General features: G+C 50.7%; 1 protein-coding gene and 1 long non-coding RNA gene across 2 annotated transcripts in view; one reads left to right on the forward strand and one right to left on the reverse strand.

Annotated features, from left to right (window-relative positions):
- Nucleotides 1-21420, forward strand: part of COL4A2 (collagen type IV alpha 2 chain) — a 117874-nt gene that overhangs the window by 37261 nt on the left and 59193 nt on the right. The gene's annotated exons all lie outside the window — the stretch shown is intronic.
- On the reverse strand, nt 5323-13764 carry LOC145720712 (uncharacterized). The gene is made up of 3 exons (XR_014143918.1): nt 13364-13764; nt 6538-6608; nt 5323-5943 (listed from the first exon to the last, which is right to left on the reverse strand). It is a non-coding gene; the product is annotated as an uncharacterized LOC145720712 (long non-coding RNA).

The raw sequence follows: 21420 nt of genomic DNA on the forward strand, positions 1-21420 counted from the left end.
TGTTCAACATAGTACTAGAAGTCCTAGCAACAGCAATCAGACAACAAAAAGAAACAAAATACTCAAATTGGCAAAGAAGAAGTCAAACTCTCTCTTTTCGCAGATGACATGATACTTTATGTGGAAAACCCAAAAGACTCCACCCCCAAATTACTAGAACTCACACCGCAATTCAGTAATGTGGCAGGATACAAAATCAATGCACAGAAATCAGTTGCTTTCTTATACGCTAACAATGCAACTGTAGAAAGAGAAATTAGAGAAACGATTCCATTTACAATAGCACCAAAAACCATAAGATACCTTGGAATAATAAAGAGGTAAAGGAACTATACTCTAGGAACTACAGAACACTCATGAAAGAAATTGAGGAAGACACAAAAAGATGGAAAAATAATTCATGCTCATGGATCGGAAGAATAAACATTGTTAAAATGTCTGTGCTACCCAGAGCAATCTATACCTTCAATGCCATCCGAGATCAAAATTCCAGTGACATTTTTCAAAGTGCTGGAACAAATAATCCTAAAATTTGTATGGAATCAGAAAAGACCCCAAATCGCCAAGGAAATGTTGAAAAAGAAAAACAAAACTGGGGGCATCACGTTGCCCAATTTCAAGCTATATTACAAAGCTGTGGTCACCAAGACAGCCTGGTACTGGCACAAAAACAGACATAGAGACCAATGGAACAGAATAGAGAGCCCGGATATGGACCCTCAACTCTGTGGTCAAATAATCTTCGACAAAGCAGGAAAAAATATGCAATGGAAAAAAGACAGTCTCTTCAATAAATGGTGCTGGGAAAATTGGACAGCCACATGCAAAAGAGCGAAACTCGACCATTCTCTAACACCATATTCACCTTTTTACATGTGGTCATTGTATCAACTACATATGAAACTCAGTCTATAATTAAAATTTTTTCCCAACAAAATGTTTCACTACTGATGCTTTAGATCCAAGTCTTTAATTGCACTTGAGGGACATAGAATAAAGTAGATAATAAGTAAGAACCCCCCAAAAAGTAAAAGGCCTGGAGGAAAATGAGACTAAAATAAATGGGATGTACTCTTTTCTCTCTTCTATTATTTTTAAATCTTTAGATTTACAGAAAATTTGTTCAGAAGGTACAGAGACTTCCCCCATCCTCCCCCACCTTCCACCCCCAACTGCCCACTATTGCTAACATCTTTCATTCGGATGGTACATTTATTACAACTGATGAACAAATATGGACCCGCCATTATTTTTTTTTATGGGAATCTGTCTTTGGGGATTTGTGCCATTAAATAATGCAGATTGAAAGGGATTTTTAACAGCCAGCCCGGTGCTTGTGAAAATGCACGCAAGTCTCTCTCACTCTGTAAGTGGAGGGTGGTGCGCCCCCACAGTAGCTTTCTATAAGGAATTACCCTTGACTTCAGTGGGTGAGCTCTGTACTTGGACAGGCTCCCAGAACGATGGGATTTAGCCAGCAACAATTTCTAGAAAATAGAATCATTTTATTTTCTCTGGAACATGCCTTCATGACTCCGGTTTACATTAGCAAACCATCAAACACACTCACCTTTTTCCTTTTTTATGACTAGTGCTCTCCAAAAGATAAAGACCGAACAGCCTGTAATTAAACTCCATAACCATCTAAAACTAAGCCATTCAAGTTTTGAATAGAAATGACAAGGCTGACCTTTTATCCTGTAAGGAAGGAAGGAATTAAACATGGTTTCTAACCCCTAATGATAAAATAAAATCAACTTTGATATTTGAATAGCCGCGGCTTCTTTATTCCAAACAGCAAACATTTTTCCAAACCGTGTGCACAGAGAAGTTTTAGGAAAAGGGTCTGGTGAGGATGCGGATGTTCTGTGGTTTCATTTCGTGTTTCAGCGGGAGCCCTGAATTCCTCAAGTCCTGAGCCTGCTCTCCCTTCTGAGAGCCCGGGTTCCTCGGACATGACTAATGCGGGACTATTCACAGCCTTACCATCCTTGGTCATAATGTTGCTCGGGGCCGGAGTGGGGCTGCCAAGACCACAGTGTAGCCCTGTTAATATTACATGACAGTTGGAGATTTTTTTGGAAAACCTCCTCTGGTCCACTGTTTATACAGCCCATTGATATTTGTCTGAAGATAATTTTACAGTCCGTTTACTTACAAATGCGTCAGAAGAGTCGTGGGCTACTCCTTACAGAGCCTCTGCCAGATATAACTAATGGGGAAGCGGACTGTGTAGGCCCGGAACCTAAGAACCTGTCAGCATCCCAAACCACCACTCGGTCGCCCTGGCCTGTGCCCATTGTCCGAACATTCCAGTCATCAACATTTATGGGCTGGACTGGGGGGAAGCACATCAGAGAACTTTACAAAGCGAATTTCTCACTTCTCATTTCCACTTGGTGATGGATGCGTATGTTTATAGTCGTAACCCGGTGAACTGTTTGTCACTGTCGGTCACCACAGAACCAGGCTGGCGGTGGCATGTTTCACCGCCTTGGAAAAGCAGACATTTTGGGGGTAAATCAGAGCTGGAAATATTGTCTCTGAACGGGACTGCCACATGCAAAGCGACGTTGTGGAAGGCATGATGCGTCACATGGCCCGAGACCCGACGTCATTATACCAACTCCCAGTCCTTCCTGGACACAGAGGAGACACTCAGCTCTGTCCTCGGGGGCCGAGGACACTCAGGATGAGGCTGGCACCCCGTGTTCTCGTATTCTTAAGTTTATTTGTTCTTTTGAGCCCCATGAAAAGATTCTCTAAGGCCACATTTTGACAGCCCTCCTGTTTGAAAAGATGGGCTGATATTTGCTGACAGCAGCTAGGTGGGACCTGAGAAAGAAGCTGTCCGCTCTGGGAAAACCCCAAGCAAACACAGACCCCCCCGGGAGCCCACCTCCCCAGGCCATACGTATTCTGAGGGCTTTGATGTTATTTTTAGAGAAGCACAAAAATCTGAGTCTAAAATTGGCTGGCTTTCTCTGTGCCTGCTTCCCTTTCCTTCTCTCGTCCCTTCTCCATCCTGGCTGTTTCCGGGACTGTTTTGATAATGCCGATTTAGGGCGAAAAAGGCAAAGCATGAAGTGTATTTACTTAAGCGCAACTAAAAATAATAAAATCCATCTCTGTTACAAGGAGACTTCAAGCAGCCTATTGAGTTAACAGCAGCAAATGTAAGTCAGCAAAAGATGAGACACACAATTTAGGGCCATCGCTGGCCTTAGAAATGGAGTTAGGAAGAGCACAGTCCCCTTGGGATCATCCCGCCTGCACCAGCCCAGATGCAGGTCAGACTGGGAAACCATCCAGCCAGTTGGGGGACCACCAACCAAATCCATTTAGATTGATTTGTAAAAATCACTTCATTTGGACCAAATCCATTTAAGAGGGTTTTTTTTTTTTTTTTCGCCTTCCTTGACTGTCTCACCGTATTTGTCTTGGCTTGCTTAGGCCATTTTGTCAAAAGAGATCAACTGCAAATTCCTGCCAGTTTTTAGTTGAAAGAACCTTCTTCGTTGGCAGGAAAATCAAGAGAACACATACATTGTAAAGCAGCCTCTCTACACTAGTATTCCGGTAGCTCTTGCGAAGGACGTTGTAGACATAGGTGGAAGGACAGAGAAGTAGGAGAGAGAAGCCGTGAATCGCATGAATCGCACACTCCATGCCGGCCGCTCAGCTCACGGAGTCCTCACAGAAACACTCACTTTATACACGGTGAGCCTGACCTGAAACCCCTTTTCCGGAGTCGGCCCGGGATAAAATGTGTTCTTCCCGTTCACCCTCAAGCCTGGGAGGCTGGAAACCTAGCTGAGAAACTCACTCCCGTGGAACAGCCGGGAGACCCTGCCCGATGTTTTAGGTCAGTGACAGATTAATGCTGGCATTTGGGGCAAACCTGGGCTGTCCCGTCCCAGCATGGCTGGGAGTGAAGGAAATAATCCAGCTTCGCCCATCATGGGTGTCAAAGTGACTCTGTGAGTTTGGTTGGCTCCCAGACCCGAAGTCTTGCATATCTGACCCATTTTACTCATTTTCTTTCCCACAAATTGACAAATAACAAGTGTCGGTTTCAGCTTAGGTCTTGTGAAACCTTTCGTTCTCCAGATGCCTGTCATTCCCCGGGCGATGCAATCTACTTTTGTGAAATGTATGATAATATTGGGACTTTTGCAAGATGGTTTAAATTGGGAGGGGTTTGTCATGAAAATGTTTTAAAATGTAAATTCCCACACAACCATCCGAATTTGTTTTAATCTAATTATATTTGCAATCCGCGGTCTTCCTGGCAGGAATACGAGAGGCCACCTGCTCTCTTCAGAGGGAAAAACACCGCTTCCAGGCTGAGGCAGGCGGATCCCAGTGAGGCTTGCTTCGGTCACGGCTTTCGTAGCCTGATAATTTCACAAACTCCTCCTGTAAGATGCTTGATTAAAATTCTTGATGACTTTGGTCATCGCCACAAGGCTAAGAGAATCTAATGTTCTTGAATTTGTTCCATATTTATAATATACCCAATAACCGTGTGTAGTAACCAAGCTCTCCCAAACACACAGCCAGCTGCATTTCTTTTTTTTTTTTTTAAGATTTTATTTATTTATTTATTTATTTATTTGAGACAGAGAGAACGAGAGAGAGAGAGAGCACCTGAGAGGGGGGAGGGTCAGAGGGAGAAGCAGGTTCCCTGCTGAGCAGGGAGCCCGACGCGGGACTCGATCCCAGGACTCCAGGATCATGACCTGAGCCGAAGGCAGTCGCTTAACCAACTGAGCCACCCAGGCGCCCCCAGCCAGCTGCATTTCTAACCTTTAGTAGGGTCTGCGAGCCGGCTGGCCCTGCAGCCTCATTAACCAGCCCGCCAGGGTGGTGGCTGCCATTCTAATTCATCCATGTGGTGCATGTGCGTTGTACAACCTAATCTTTTATAGACACTTGGGAGACCAAGTCACATGAGCAACCAAAGTGGGAAAATTCCCGAGCGGACGAGAGATTGAAATAAGATGTTAGATGTTTTCTGGACATTAATTTGCTCTGTGGCTTTTGAAGGTTTGGTCAAAAGGAAACTTCCATCCCTTTGCTGCCCATATCCTACAAAATGGAACTGGGAGAAGAGGTGTGGAGCAGTTTTTCTAGCCCAACGTCGATTACAAACCAAGGACAGTAAGAGAAGTATCATTTCATAGGTGTTCAAGCATATGTTCAAAATTATAACTAGAGAGCAGAAAATCCCAGTGTTTTAGATATTCTCCACTAACTTGATTTCTGGGTCCTTGAATATGATCCTCATTTATATCAGTGTTTATATCACAAACACACACACACACCACACACACACACAACAGTATAATTATCATTATGACCTATTCTATCATCTTACAAAGGAGGAAAATATGGTCACCTCTGAATGTGCACAATACTACTTATGATCGATTAGATTAAAGAAAAAGTCCTCATTCTGCTTCAATAAATCAGAGAAAAGGGCTCTTCAAAAAATGAAATGTTTCAGATGATTGACCTGGATCTCTGCCTCCTATAGGGATTCTCACGTTCACGAGCACACACTCTGAGTTGCTCCCTGAAGCCTGATGAGTTCCACACTTTGGCCAGCATTCCGCTTTGTAAGTTTTAGCAGAGAACTACTTAAGAGGAAAAACAGTCTCACAAATAAACTTATATTTTAAGAAGAAAAAAAAAAAAGATGTAGCTCTTGGGGCTTCCAGTGCCTCTTAACAAAAAACATCTGCTGGACTTCCTGAATTTTTCTAAGACCTTGAGAACACACCCACACATTTCCAACTTCTGTCCCGACCATGGGGTGGGTTTAGCAACGCTCAGTTTTGTAACCAAGGGTTTCATCCACGGTTGCTTGGTTTTGCTTTTTATTGTAAATGTGGATCCATTTGTTTATTCCATCAATACAGTCCTGATGACCTCGTTAGTCTGGGTGGAGGGAGAAGCAGAGAGCAAGTTTACAGGTAAAAGCATCATCAGGACTCAGACTGAGGCTGTACTTGATGGGGGTTTGGTCGTGTTTTGTGCTGGTTTGGGCTTTGCTCAAAGGAGCCAGATCAACTCATTTTAGTATGATCCGTGACCTTTACAATGGAAAACAGAGTAAACTAAAGTAACGTGAAATACACAGCATAAGCCATTTCGTGAAGGTGTGAACTCAAGGGTACCTAATTGGATGTGTGGAGAAGAGACAGTGGGGTTTCGGTGGCATGTTTGCCCACCCATGGGCGCTGAAAGAAACAAAACTTATTTCTAAAAGAGCTTCTTCAAAGTCTGCATTTTGTTTTAGGAAAACGTTCAGCTCTGTTACTTTCTAAGCAGCTCTGTTTCTGAGCAGCCCAGACTTTGACTTCTCATCTCGCTGACCTAAAGTTCATAGCCACTCACACCTTGAGAGTCTCTTGGCCTGAAAGCCCTTAAACTGTGTCTCTGTGAATCAGTTATTGTTCAAAGCAAAAAAGGATAAGGTAGCAAAACGTCTACTAAGGATGTATTTTGATTTCTCTTACTTAATCTAATTACCTTTTTAAGGTGAACTTTCTGGGTCAGTGGCGCTCTTCGGGTCTGACACGTATTTGAAGGTTCTGCTCTTCCTGGAAAATGGAAGACTCATGAAACTCAATCTGTTATAATCGTTCACGTATTCAACAAGCCCGCGTGCAAGACTGTGGTGTGGGGAGGAGATGCAGATTTGCAGAGGCACGGCGCCCCCCCACCCACGGGCGCACCTGGCGGGAGAGACGGCGGGACGCTCTCCTAGCCCAGAAGTGAGGTGCCCCCCCAGCACGCCCTGGTGGGGGTGACGCCCAGGGTGACGTCACACAGACAGGCCCTGGATGGGCTCACCCATGGAAGAGAGCAGGGGCCAGAGGTGGAGGTCTGAGGGGCAGTTCCTTTTAAGGAGCAGAGAAAGAAGGAGGACCGGTCTGCGGTGTCACGTGCCTCGGGAGGAAGGATGGAGTCAAGACCATTTTTAAAGCAAGGGGTTGAGAAGAGAAAGGGGAGGAGGGTGGGAGCTGGTGGGAGGTGTGGACTGGAGGAATTATACAAGCCCTGTAAATTCCAAACGTGGCAGATCATTTCAGAGATCAGGCCGGGGGGTTGTGTTTGGAAGATGGACTTTGCTCAGAGGGCCAGCAGCACATCCGTTCACAGGTGCCCCGGAGGTGCTCGGGAGGGTGGGACGGGTGACGGAGACTCTTGAGGACCAGGCACTGGGGATGCCGGGGTCTCATATGTGTGTGTCGGGAGATGCGTGCTCGGCAGTGCCGGGTGGGATTCCCGGCCCCCTGCACAGCCCAGCCTGTGTGCCGCAGCCCCAGTGGGTGCACCTGCCCTCTTTGTTCAGACGCCGCAATGGCGGCTCTAGAACTTCACAAGTTTCAGTGGAGTCATTTTAGACTCAATCACCTCACTTTTCCCCCTGGGTTTTTAGTTTCTGGGGATTCTTTTTAAGATTTTATTTATTTATTTATTTATTTATTTATTTGAGAGAGGAAGAGAGCATGAGAGGGGAAAGCAGATTCCCCGCTGAGCAGGGAACCCGACCCGGGACTCGATCCCAGAACTCCAGGATCATGACACGAGACGCTTAACCGACTGAGCCACCCAGGTGCCCCTCTGGAGATTTTTAAGAGGGGAGAGAGAGACAGATGTCTCTGCCCATCAGCCAGGGGCCTTTGGCTTCCACGCCCATCAGTGCGTCCCGGAGAACCCAGGAGCAAGCAGGGGTTGGCTCTGTGCCTTTTTGCGGTCGTGGACATGAGCTTGGAAGGCTGAGCTGAAAAGCTGCTAAAGATATGGAAGTCCATTCATACTTGGAGACCATTTTCCAGTGAGTCACTATCAGAGGGAGAAGCCATGCCATGCTCTGCCTCCTGAAATCCTTCCTGGCATGTCAGATGGGGGCTTCCGAGAACGTGCTTTGCTTGACAGACAGGAATATTTGGCTCAAGGAAATCACTGCTGAACTGAGCAGCTCGTAACCCCGGGACAGCGTTGCCCGTGACTCCCAGATGGAGAGCAGATAGCACGTTCGTCACCAGCAGCGTGTCTGAAATCAGGGAGCGGGGGGAGGGGCCTCAGCCGTGCAGGCCTGGGGCTTCTCTGTCTGCGCAGAAGTGGGGAGAAGCCATGGGTTCACCAGCACTCGTCGGGTGCAGGACACCGCCCAGCGGGAAAGGCTCGTCGAGGACAGCCATGCCGTCGGTCTTCAGCAAGTTACACTGGAACCGGGAACGTGCCAGTAAACGAGCCGAGGTGGTCTGCGTGCAATCCCATGGTTGCATGACCTGCTCTAACAGGAAACCAGGCCCATCTCGGGGCGCGTTCCAGGCAGGGTTAAATTACGGGGGGCAAGTGCATAAGGTATTACGGTCTAGTTACAAACTTAGAAGGGCATGGTGGTTCTTTAATTTATTAATAAGCCAAGCTGATTTCCCTCTTGCGCTGCTAGAGGTTGACTTCTCATCGTGCTTATCTCTTGTTTTCTCTTGCATGTTCTTCTCCTTTCTGTGTCTATACTTCTCTCTCCTTGGCAGGACTTCTAGCTCCATTTAGGATCAGAGCACCCATGAGGTCAGCGGACTGCTTGACTAAGTCCCGCTCACTGAAAGGTGCAGGAGGGCTGGAGCCTTGGGCTGCCAGGGCGGGGTAGGGGATGGCCCTGGAGGCCAGAGCGCCACGCTCCTGTGCTCATCGTGGGCGGGCAGGGAGTGGTGGCGTCCAGATGGATGGGTTGCTGTGAACTGAGTGAGGGACAGAGAAGGAGAACGGGTGCTCGCTGTTCTTGGGTTCTTGCTCAAGGGAGCAGGGCTGGAGGAAACAAGGTAGCAAGTTCACTTTTGGGTCTAGAGTGTCTGCGGGTCCGTAGGCAGAGGGGCAGCTGTGGGATGGGGGCTGGCTCCTCCCAGGCATCCTGACACAGGGAGAGTGGACCAGCATCCCCAGCTGGAGCGAAAGGAAAGAGGGGTCATGGCAGCGCCCAGTCCTTTATAGGACGGGGACCAGGAAAGGGGGCACACAAAGGTTGGGGGTGCAGAGAGACCCCGGCAAGAGCTGACGTCCACAACAGGCGCTCCAAGGATCTGGAAGGCCACGGAAGGCCTGCAGCAGCCTTCACACCACTGCGTCCCGTCCTGTGGTGGGGCAGAAAGCAGCTCGCACGGGTTCGAGGTGTGAGCGGGAGACCAGAAGTCGCTGTGGAACGTGTCCGGGTTCTGTCTGAATTCAGGAAAGCTGCTCACAGTCGTGACACTTCCCAGAGTGACGAAGCACATTCCGAGGGGCGAGGGCAGGGCAGCTGGGCGCCTCCCCCGAGACGTCTCCTGAGTCCCGCCCGAGGGACCCCGCGGGGCTGCACGCAGCGGTGGCCCAGCCAGCTGCCATCTCAGTCCGGGCCACCGTCGGTGCACGGCCACACGGGTGCAGAGAGAAGCCCCAGCCCCTCCCCCGGTGCCGCCCCCCGGGCTGCTCACACACACGGAGCACGGCCAACCCAGAGGCCACAATGATGGCGGACAACGAGACAGACACGGGGAGACAGCTCCTAAGACGGAGAGCCAGGCTTTCTGGGGGCATCTCATGAAGATGCTGGACTCCAGCTGAGCGGTGGATGAGCTACAACGTGAGTATTCTGACCCCGAAGACAGCAGGGACTTACTGTGCTGGTCACACTTCCTCTAGGACCATGTATCGCGTGTCCCCATAATCACTCCCCGTGTATCGAGTGAGCCGTGGGCATCCTCACGTGGCACCTGGGATGACCTGGGATCACACCAGGAGCGAGTGTGTGCCTTGGAGATGGAGCTCTCCTGCGTTGTTGCCTTCCATTTTGTGGATGAAAATTGCTTTTTTTTTTTTGAACAAATGCCTTTGAGAAGAACGAATGTTCTGGAGGCTGTTTTGCCCCATGTCATGAGAACAGTGCAACAGCTGAGTCACTCCTCTGGAATGGATGTTAATGTCATTTGGTTTCCTCCCGCCCAGGACCCCGGGTTTCGTGTCTGCACAAATGAGCCATCCATTATCTTTCCACCAGACTGAAAAAAGATCAATTTCTCGTGGTTTGTTGTTCTTTTTTTAATTGCGGATGTGTGTTCAGTGTCCGTCCAAATCACTCCAGGCCGGGGAGTCTTCGGAGGGAAGTCCAGGATGTCCAGATAGCCATCTGCAGTGTCAGACAGGACTGTGAGCGCCAGCCCTTTGTTCGCGGGATTTATCCCTGACGGCGGGCTCAGACGTCCAGCTCACACACGCACCCTGCGCCCGGTGACAGTGTGTCACGTGGCTCTGACTGGCCAGGAGCTCCAGAAACGGGGGCACTGGGGGTTACTACTGGTAACATCTTGGCAAAAACACTTTGTGGAACAATTTCCAGAAGATCAGATACTTTTAAAGATGTGAATAAGGAAGGCTGAATTTTGAGCTGCTTTCCTGTCTGCCAGGGAAGCTTCCCCGGCACCAAACTCAAGGGCAGCGTGGAGTATGCAGAATTAACGGACGAGAACACGCCAGGCCGCTCCCCACCAACTAGCCGTGTGACCTGGGCCGGACCACTCGGGGCCCAGAGTAGGCGACGTCTTTCTCTAGGAGCTGTCCCCAAGCTTGTCATTCCATGTGTCCACGGGTAAAGATGTGTCTAGGTGCCCCAAGGTGCTTCTGACATCCTGCGGGGTCTTCCAGCTCCCACACCTGTAACCCGGCCGTTGATAGACCACCTCATGCTTGGACAGCCCCGTGGGCTTAGGGAACGTGGAAACCCCCTCACCCCCGATGCGTAGACTTCTGCCTCTGGTGCTGACATCTGGGCCCCCCCTTTCTGGAAGCCTCCGGTCATGAGTCCCCCCCCGCGTCTCCTTCAGCACCTCTTCCATCTTCGAGGGGTCCCTTTCTCTCACGCTTGCTCTCGGAAACAGCTACCGGCCTCTCTCGTAATGTCCCGGCAACATCCGAGCAGAAGTCACTTTCACACCTTTGTACTTGATTTGCAACCAAGCGGCCACCCGCTCTGCCGTGGGCTCCTCCTCCCCCCCAGCGGAGCCCCGCCACCATCAGAAACGGCGGTGGCAGCGTGGGGCCTGCTCTCCTGGCTTGGGTTCCGTGAGGTCACCCAGTCTTCGTGGCCACGACGGCCTTCTCCCCAAGAAGAAGGCCTGGCTTGATTTTCCAGCAACTTCCCTGTATCTGAAAACTTACTCTCCAAGATCCAGCTGAGCCTCTGCCCGGGCGATGCCTAACAATTCAGTCTTCTTACCAAGAAAACCCTCCTCATCCGTTGAGAAGTCCGCTGGCTTGGGGGTCTGTGCGTGGACGCTGGAGAGAGCGCGGCCATGGGGCCCGTCTAGCTGCCCCCCTCCAGGTGTCCTGATGTTTCCGCCCGTCCCCCTGCAGCCCCCCAGCCCCCCTTGCATACCTTTTGACCGGAGTTGCTAAAAAGTAACAGAAGTGACTCGTTTGGGTTTCACCTTCTCTTTCTGCCCTGGTCACTTTCTAGCAGGAGGGGGAGTAATGAGCCGTGAAATGGCGGCCACCAAGCAGCAGTGTTGGGTTTCAGCAGAAAAGCAGATCTTAGGTCATCACCCAGGGTTGTGGCGGGCTCTGTTCTGTTGGGTCGGCGTGAACCCCGGGCATACGTCGGCTGCTTTCCGTCCACTGGTCCGTTGCTTTTGGCCTGACTGTGGCCTCGTGGAGATCAGTGGAAGAGACGAGTTCAGGCTCCAAAGTCCTACCCGTTCCTCGAGTGGAGGTCGTAGACACAGCGGCAGGCCCTCCGGAAGGGCTCTGAGAAGCCGGGCACCAGCCCCCCTCCAGGCCGTGGCTCATGCTCACCCACAAAATGGAGGTGAGAACAGCGCCTGCCTCACAGAGGTGTTGTGGGCATTAAATCCCTTTGCTGTTGGAGAGTCTCCACACCTCACGTACATAAATGCTCTCTGCTCCGGGATGGTAGGTTGCTCTCCTGACTCGGGCCCACACGGGGAGCCATCTCTTGGAACTCTGCCCTGGGTCTGCGTATATCGGGTCCTCCGATATCTGTATCTACTTAGAACCCCTTCCTCTGGGCAAGTCAAAAGGGAAGGGAATTATGAAATAATTCATTACTGTTAACTCAACCACCCTGTGAAAAGAACGGAACTGGATACGCTCTTTAGACACCACTGGAATCCTGCAGTGAAATTTTTCATCAGAATTTTCCCCATGGGAGGTTTGCGCTCCATGACAAAGGAGGGACCTGCGCTCTGTTCCCGGGAGGGGGGTCACGGTAACCCAAAACAGTCACAAAATCTTGGACGCAGCAAATCTGAAGTCGGAAGTGGGGCGGGGTCTTGCTCCCAAAGAGCGCGGCTGACTGCCACCCAGTGCTGGCCACGGGAACTGCAAGGCGTTGCCCACCTGCCTTCCTCGGCCCCAGGAACAGAACAAAAGGCCTAGAAGGCCGTAAGAAGGTGTCTTCTGTTGACGGAAAGTTAAATTTTTATTCTAAAACAGAAGCGTTCAGGAAGTGTTGAAAATGTTCCTCTTACAGCTTTTTACAGACCCGTGTTGGCAAACTCAGCCCTTTCCTCCATAACCTTTACTCCTCCTGAGTCACAGTATTTGTGCTAAATGGTTTGAGCATGTTCCGTGTATCACCCACAGTTGTCCTCAGACGGCTTGGTTCAAATATTACCAGAACTAAATCCCTGGAGGAGGGAGTCCTGGCATTCCAGAACCCTGGCCTTGTGTCCTAGCTCTTGACTTCAGCAGATGGTTTTTCTTTATCCAATCCCACAGTTCTGATAAGGCTGGCGCCCCTTCCCACAAGTCTGGGGGGTCTCCTTTCGGCACGCACTCCCCCCCGACAGAGCCAGATCACCTAGCGGGACCCACCCTCAGCAACGCCACGGGGCCGGTGCAGAGCGAGGCCAGGATCTAAGACTGGAGGTGCCCCCGCATGGCACACTGGGGGACAGAACCAGAGGGTGAGAGCCCTCCACCATGTTACCCCCTGGCACTGTGTTTCAGAAGTGCCCCAGAAATCATGAACTTGTTGTGATGGTCACCAAAGGGACTGAACGTAGAACGCCTCTTCCCAGCGCCCGTGGGTAAAGGGCGTTGGCGCTGGAAATGTCTGTCATGCCACTTGGCAGGGAGCGTGTCCCTCGTGGCTCCTCACGCAGGAGCCCTGTCCGTGCGACTCGGGTGACCAATCAGAGGAAGCCTCAGCCTTCAGGGCTTACGGGGCCTCCGGGCTAGGACAGTGCCCACAGCAGTGACCCGCACCCGCTGCATTTCCACAGCTCGCCCCGCACTTCAATGCCTAACTGCATCCACGTAGTTGCTTCTCTTAAAGCCTCTCATCACTCACCTCGGGGTGGCTTCGCGAGGTCTCAAAAGGGGAGACAAACAACCCGAGGGAACAGTGTGGCCCCTGCTGTGGTTTTCTCGATCATGGAATAAGGTCTCTGACCTTCAGGAGTTTGCTTCTTTAACCCCTAGAAGTACAAGTATTATAAAGGCTGAAAATATGGAAAATTCTATCCTGAGGCATTTCGCGGGGCTCCAGTTCCCGTCCACTTTGAGGAGGCTCACGCGGGCCTCTGTGTGAGGGGATGAGGGGGCCATCCTTGGGTTCTGAAGCGAGACGAGGCCTTAGAAGGCTGTGCCCTCAGTTGACAAACACCAGTACGGCCTCAGAGGGTCAGTAGTGGGGGTCCCCCGGCCACGGCCATCAGAAGGATGTGCTGAAGTGCTCCCGGACCGAGGGTCAGTAGTGGGGGTCCCCCGGCCACGGCCATCAGAAGGATGTGCTGAAGTGCTCCCGGGCGGAGGGTCCGCAGAGCTGCCGCTGAGACCTTTCACCTCCCTGGGCTGTTCCCTCCCCTGTACTGTGTGAGAATTAGATTTATTCCCAGCTCCCAAACCTGGCGATGCATCTGAGTTGCTTGGGGGACCTTGTCAAAAATACGGATTTCCAGGCTCTTCCTCCCCACCCCAAAACTGCTAGACTAGAAATTCTTGAGGTTTGAGACTTCCCTTAATTGATGCTTTGGCAGCCAGCCGAGACCCGTCCTGGGGCGGAGACCACACCTGGGCTGATCTTCTCAAGCTCTGAAGCAAACCCCAGTCACCCAGGATCCTGTGGAGACGCCAATTCAATTCAGTGGGTCTGGGGCGGCCTGAGGACCCCCCCCCCCCCCGCTAGTGAGCTCCAGGGGAAGTGATTCGCTGCTCTGAGGACCTGCCCCCCTGTGCTCTCTGCAGTGCCTCCCAAATTGGATAATCAGTGAGGCCTTTGGGAAAGCAATAGGCGGTTATCGGTGGAGAAGCAGAGTTGCCGATCTGAAAAGTGGCGTGATGCTGCTCTAATCTGAAATGACTGTCACTGCCTAGGAGAATCTTCTAGAAGATGAGGCCCATGACCCTGGACCACAAAGACCGACATGCACTTTGTACAGTATCCGGGAAGGGAACATTCTTTTACCCGAAATAAAATGAAATCCGTGCCATAGGTGAGGCGTTTGGAGCTGAGTTTCTCCTGAGTTTCTGTGCAGTAGAAACTTTTTCCTCACCTGTCTTTCCCTGCCCCTGCGGAGGTTCGAGGCGACCAGCCAGCCGCTTCAGACGTTAGCCTTTCAAGTTGCTGCCCTTGAGCCGCATTGCCCTGAGTGCTCCAGCCAATCTGGAAAACAGTTCTGCAACTTGCTGATAAAGTTAAACAGACGCTTATCATCTGACCCGGTAATCCCACTCTTGGGTATTTACAAAAACATGTGTCCATATGAAAAAAAACATACCTGAGAGTTTATAGCAGCCAGATGCATGTGCACCAAAAACCAGAGGCAACTCCAAGGCCCCACAGCGAGCAGACGGGTAAACAAATTGTAGTTGTGGGCTGGGACAGAACTCTCCTCGGTGACCGGAAGACACACCGTGCATGCACACAGCAGGGCGGGCGAGCCCCCAGTGCGTTGTGTGGGTGAAAGAAGCCGGACTCGCTGCAGGACACGCCGGGGGATGCCGCCAGCATGACCGATCGCCTGGAAGAGACAGACCGAGGCCGAGGAGGGGCCGCGGGGGGCCCGGGGCGAGGCGTGCTGAGCTTGCAGAACCCACACAACCTCACACCAAAACCGCAGGTTGTGCTGTAAATGCAGAAATAAAGTCTTTCAAAAATGGAAATGGTAAATCACTTTCGTGGAAATATAATAACAGATAAGTAGGTTAAAGCCAGGGAAGGAGGAGGAGAAGGAAAGGGAGGAAGTCCCCTCCTCTGATGACAGAAAACGTGGATCTCTATTTCAAAATGGCCCTATTCGGGAATATTTCAAATAAAGATTAACAGGGCAAAAAAAAATGTGTGTGCCACAGCCAAGTTGGAACCCTCCCTTACCCTTAACCTTTTCCCCTCTGTTGGCCAAAGTTCTTTTTCATAACAGACCAGCTCAGTACAACACCAACCTCAAGAATAGTTTTCTTTCATGCGAGTGTGTTTAGTCTAAATGCAAAATGGATATAGTGCCAGTTCCGTTCCTGGTCTGTGCCACTCTCACCAAAACGGTGCTCTGCACGCCCGCCGGCCTGGGGGATGACCTCGGCAGGGAGGCCGGCATCTGGAGGCCCCGCACACGGGTGTTTCCTGCACCGCCCCCCCCCCCCGCGCCCCTGTCTGCAGGCAGCATTCCTGGGGCTGTTGCCCAATCGCAGGGCAAGGACAGAAGCTCTCGGGGCCTACTGGGAGTCACATCACCCTCGAGCGTGACCTAGGAGTATGATCAGGGGAGACCAGCGAGGGATTGCCACGTGCAGATGACACGTGGAAATGAAAGAGTCTGCCGCCAAGGCCGTCTGTGTGGACAGCTGTTAGTTACTGTGGTTGCAGGATTTGGTAACTCCAGCATCGCCTCCTACCCCAGTTGTCACTTTCTGATATGGACGTGTAGCCGAGAGCCCTTGTGTCACGAACTCATAAGGACAGAAAGGCCGCTCGATGAGGAGGCTCCGGGCACTAATACTGTATTCCGTGCAGTCGGTGCTCAGTTAGAAGGAGCGTTTCCTGCCAGTGGGCGGCCCGTGGCCCCAGAGTCTGCCCTTCCAGCCCGTTCTCGGCTGCCATCTGTGCTCCCGGGGCCCTGGGCTCATCCACACGCCACTCCGCGTCTTCTTGGAGGACAAGAGCCTTGGGAAATCTTGTCGGTGTGTTGGGCAAGCGACCACGTTTAGACAAACAAAATGTATTTATTGCTGCAAGCCAGGGAAGGCTTTCCCAGATCAACTTCTCCAACATATGCCAGGCAGAATCACATCCAGACTATAAAAAGCGTGGCCTCACGTTGGGGTAAAGGCCATCGAGTGTGACGGCCCACGTGTTGCCTATTTTTAGAATAAGGAGCAGAGTTTCCAGACATTTTGCTCCTATGGGTAGGAACCAGGAGATGACCCATCGTTTCTCTGCTTTAAAATGTGAACCCGTCCAAGTCAGATCAATTCAGGTAAAACTGTAGAGCAGCATCTCAGTAAAGGTGACGCGTCTGGTTTTGTTCTTCATGAAGACTGTGCCCCGTGGAGGCGAGGGACGTCCTGGACCTGTCTTCGGCTCCTGAACCTGGTTTGGTCCTGACCCGCTTCCGGGTCTGCGGCTCAGCGGGTGGGTGCTGGACGGCTCCCCTTTCTGTCCACCTTGCGCTCCACAGACCAGATTCCAGATGCGGACTCCGGACAAGGCCTTCATTTGTGTGGGTTTGTTTTTTGTTGTTGTTGTTTTCATTTCCCTTGCAGAAAAAGCTTTGGACTTAGTGTTTTTTAACAAGGCATTTTGAAAGTGTCCGCTCTTCTTTCTTTCCAAAACATTATCTATCTTGTAAATTCACTTACAGAGATGTACCAGAAGGACTTGGTCGTGTGAAATGTGCCTATGAACGTCAGGCCTTATCTTCTGAAACTCTGCTTTTCTCCTTTTCTGTTTGTCCCTTTGTTTTTAGGATATTTTATCACCATAGCTTTTCCATGCAATTCAGTGAATACTGACAAATGAGTATAGCTATGTAGTAACCACCAGAATCGCGATATGAACCGGGTCCATTCCCTCCCTCCATCCCCACCCCTGGCCACCACTGCTCTGTTTCCCGTCCCTGGTTTTGCCTTCTCTTGAATGTCGCGTAAATCAGATGACAGCATAGCGTCCTATCAACCGGACGGGCGGGATGTGCTTCCCTCTCTTAGCGGAATGCCTCTGGATCCGTCTTCACCGCTGTGCTCATGAGGCTAAGCGGTGGCCCGCTGTGTGAACGTACCAGTTGGTCCACTCATCAGCCAGTAGACATTCAGGTTGTTTCTGGGGTTTAGCTAAAATAAATCGAGCCACTATGAACGTTTACCTACAGGTCTTACAGTAAGCGTACGTTTATAAGAAACCGCCACGCTTTTCCAGAGAAGCTGCCCCATTCTGCATCCGCACCAGTGGGTTCCTCCACATGCCCTGCAGGACCCGCGTGGTGGTCTGCCTCTGTGATCCGGGGCCACAGTTGTCCTTACCGTGGACCCACCTGGTGGCTAGCGGAGCAGACCTGCTTCTGTGCGCTTGGTTTCCATCTGCTCACCTTCTCTGAGCAAGCCCCTGTTCAGATCTCACTTGGGTTGTCTCTTATTCTTGGTTTCTGGGTGTCCTGTCTGTATTCTGGACAAAAATCATTTATCAGAAATACGTCCCCCAGTCTGCGGCCTGCTCCTTATTTCTTGACAGTATCTTTACGATCAAACCTTTCAGTGTTTTCAACGTTTTTCTTATATGGTTCATGATCTTTGTGTCACATCCAGAAATGTTTGCCTAACCCAAAGTCACGAATACTCTTCCCTGTGTTTTCCTCTAGAAAGATTAGAGTTTTAGCGCTTATGTTCAGGCCTACAACCCATGTTGACCACACGTTTGTACGTGGAGCAAGGTCAGGGTCAGGGTCTGTTTCCTTACACGCCAGTGTGTCCCCTTTGCCCAGATCTGCTGCTACGATCTGTACCAGATGGTTCTGGAGAGCAGGAGTCCCAAGGCCCGTACAATCCCTCCTCAGATAGGTGGGATCCTTAATCTGGAATAGTACCGTGGGCGGGGCTGATGTTCTCTTATATCAAGTAAGAAACTCTAGACAAAAGGTGGCAGGTTTAGCATGAGCTCCGTCCACTTCCCGTGGATTAGGCAGCTGCCCCTTGTTCGCTGGCTGTTGCTGTGTAGACACCGTGCAAACACCTCCACGTTACCGTTAGCTTGGAACACGGTGTTCCTTCATCCTGCCACGGTCGTCACAAAAACTGCTCACAAATGGTTAATGATTATCCCTAAGAAGCGTGGTTCATTCTAACTGGTGTTTTGGATCCCGAAAAAGCAGTCCTTCCCAGCTTCTGGGCCGTTTTACGTATTTTCGAATGAGCTGGGGCTTGGGCTGGAATCCCCAGAGGGTCATGGAGAAGGGCAGCGTCGGGAGGGCCGGGAAGGCCTGGGACGCACTGCCAACAGCTGAGGAAGGGAGGGGCTGCCCAGGGGACTGGAGAGGATATGGGGTGTCTGCGGGGGCCCGCTGCCCATAAAAGGCAAGACAGGAAAAGCAGACTTCAGAAAGAGAAGGGATTTCCTACTATTCACGTGTTGGCCAGTAAGTCATGAAGAGCTTGTTCTACCAGGAAAATACTGTACATAAATTAAAAATCCTGATGTTCAGTGAAGCGGGCTTTGTCCTTGGAAACATTCCTCTTTATCCGTCCCTGACAGAGGAAGCTCTTTTTACCCTCCTCCCCACTGTGTCCTGTAAGGCTGATAAGCTACGGATAGAAACAGGCACCCCTTGGAGTTGCATGAATGGGAGACGACCCTTGCCAGGCCCGGATGGTCATCAGTCCTGCTCCTGTATGTCAGGATCTGGAGGTCCGGAGTCATTCCACGTGTGCCCATAGCTGGGGATAGTCTACCTTTTCTCGGAAGTGAACACTCCACGTGCAGGAAAGCTCAGTAAGTGTCTCAGGGCTTGAAGTGCCTTCTGTCCACAGCCGTGGTATTTAAGCAATGTGGATTCAAGTCTGGACTCATTCCCTCCGCCTTTGCAGACTTTGGCTTCCAAGGCTGACCCCGGATCCCACACATACTCCCGTAGTGGTTTTAAGAAGGGAGAGGTGAGGAGCAACCATCCATCCTCCCAGGGATCAAAGTTTATTCTGGTCTGTTGCAGACAGGACCCAGAAAACTGAATTAGAAATAGTCCTTAACACACATAAATATTACACTTTCCTCTGCCTGGTGCAGGAAGAGGAACATTTCTTCTAAGATCCAACTTAATGCTTGAGATTTTTATTAAAAGATACCAGTCCTTCTATAAGAATGTCAGGAAAGGAAGGAGGGTGGTATCAGGCAGTGATCCTCACACTTTACTGCACAAAGTAACCTCCTGGGGGTCGTGTTCACTGCAGCTCAGGAGGGTCTGGGCGGAGCCTGAGACTCTGCATTTCTCGCAGGCTCCCAAGTGGTGCTGATGCAGCTTGGGGATTGCCCGCTCCCATTACTCCCAGCGGTGTGTGATGGCAGATGGAAGGCTTGGGGATCGCCCACTCCCAGACCTGTGTGACACTTGGCTCTTTGTGCAGGACCTTCCTGAGCCCCTGTTGTCTCCTCTCAGGTGGGGGTCGTGGCCAGTATGCATGTGGCATGGGGGTAAAATGAGATAAGCATTTTTTTAAGACCTGTAACAGTGCTTCACCCCAGAAGATACATAATTAAATGGTGCTTATCTTTGTTCTGTTTCCCAGCAAGTAACACATGGATATGAATCAGACTGGTGGGCGAGGGTTACGGTACATGGTCTCTCCTTTCCACGGTGTCTGCTGGCTTTTGACAAACATTTTGTGGAAATACTTTTATCAAGTAGATTGCAAGAATCTTAGGAGCTTTAGAGATTTGTGCAGTTATTCAAACTAGAGTCCTACACTTCCTGGGGTAATTTTTGTTTTTAACTTCACTTCCAACAGAAGGAAGGGAAGAGCTGGAAATAGGTTTTCTGACTGTGACTTTCCCACTCAGGATGGAAGCTGATGGTCATTTTAGCAGAAAGGAAGGTCCTTTTCGTTCCTTGGTCATTCCAGCCGCTCTTTACAAACACACTAGGTGCCCGGGCGGGCAGGATATCCTCGGGGAACTCTCAGACCTGATGACTGAAACATGCATAGCAAGGTCCTTGACCTTGACGTCAATGCCCCTTTAGCCACAGCCGCACAGGGTGTGTCCTATGGGCAAGAGCGAGTGTCCAGTCCCCGGGGACGAAGGTTGAATTCAGACTCTTCCTGGCCCTTCCCCAGGGCGGAAGCTGGGTGGAATTTGTGAAATGTTCCATCTGTGAGAAGCTCAAGATAATCTCTTCAGAATGACACCATCTTCACACCCACTGCGATGCCTATAATTCTGAAAAATGGAAAAAAGCAAGTGCCAGCAAGGACGTGGCACAATTTGGAACCTTCACACATTGCTGCTGGGAATGCACACGGCACGACCACTGTGGAAACCAGCAAGGCGGGGCCTCCAAAAGTGAAACAGAATTGCCAGAAGGTGCAGCGATTCCCTTCCTAAGTTTATACCCTGAGGAGCTGAGAACAGGTGCTCCAGAAATAACCGTGTGTGCGTACCCACCGCGGTACTGTCCACAGCAGCCCTCAGGTGCAAACACCCTCAATGTCCGTCAACGGACCAATGGACAAACCGTGGTCATCCGTCCACTGAATGAAAGCGAATGCAGCACTGGGAGGTGCTCCCACACGGAAGAACCTCAGAAAAGTTGTGTTAAGTGGAAGAAGCCAGGCACCAAAGGCCGCATACCGTGACTCCGTGTACTGGAAGCACCCAGAGTGGATAGAGCCCATCAATACCGAGGGCAGATGCCAGTCTGCCTGGGGACCAGGGGCTGGGGGGGTAGGGGCGGTGGGGAGTGACTGCTTGGTGGGTATGGGGTTGCCTTCTGGGGCGATGGAGATGTTTTAGAACCAGACAGAGCTGGTGGATAGAGAGCATTGTGAATGTGCTGGGAGCCCTTTAAAATGGCTAGTCTTGTGGGAACTTCACAGTGACAGCATGCTCCAGAAAAGGAAAGACTGGTTTTATTCCCAAAGCCAGACTTCCCATCCGAGAAACAAAGGCTAAAGAGAAGTTCCCTGACAATGACAGGAAAGTGAGTACGTGATGTCGCTATCACTTTTCCCAGCAAAGGGAATCGAGGAAAAGGTGAACGAGTGCACAAGGAGAATGTGGGTTTTCATCTCGAAGACACATGCATTCTGCTTTGGTTGACAGCAGATGCCCCCTCCTAGTTGTCTGCGTATGATAATCCCCCCAGACGGAGATGAAGTTTGCAGACAGTAACAAGGACGGTGCTAAGGAACAACACTTTATCCCCCAAA

Source organism: Leptonychotes weddellii, chromosome 3 (genome assembly GCF_054177405.1).
Source record: "Leptonychotes weddellii isolate Sample4059 chromosome 3, ASM5417740v2, whole genome shotgun sequence".
NCBI lineage: Eukaryota > Metazoa > Chordata > Mammalia > Carnivora > Phocidae > Leptonychotes > Leptonychotes weddellii.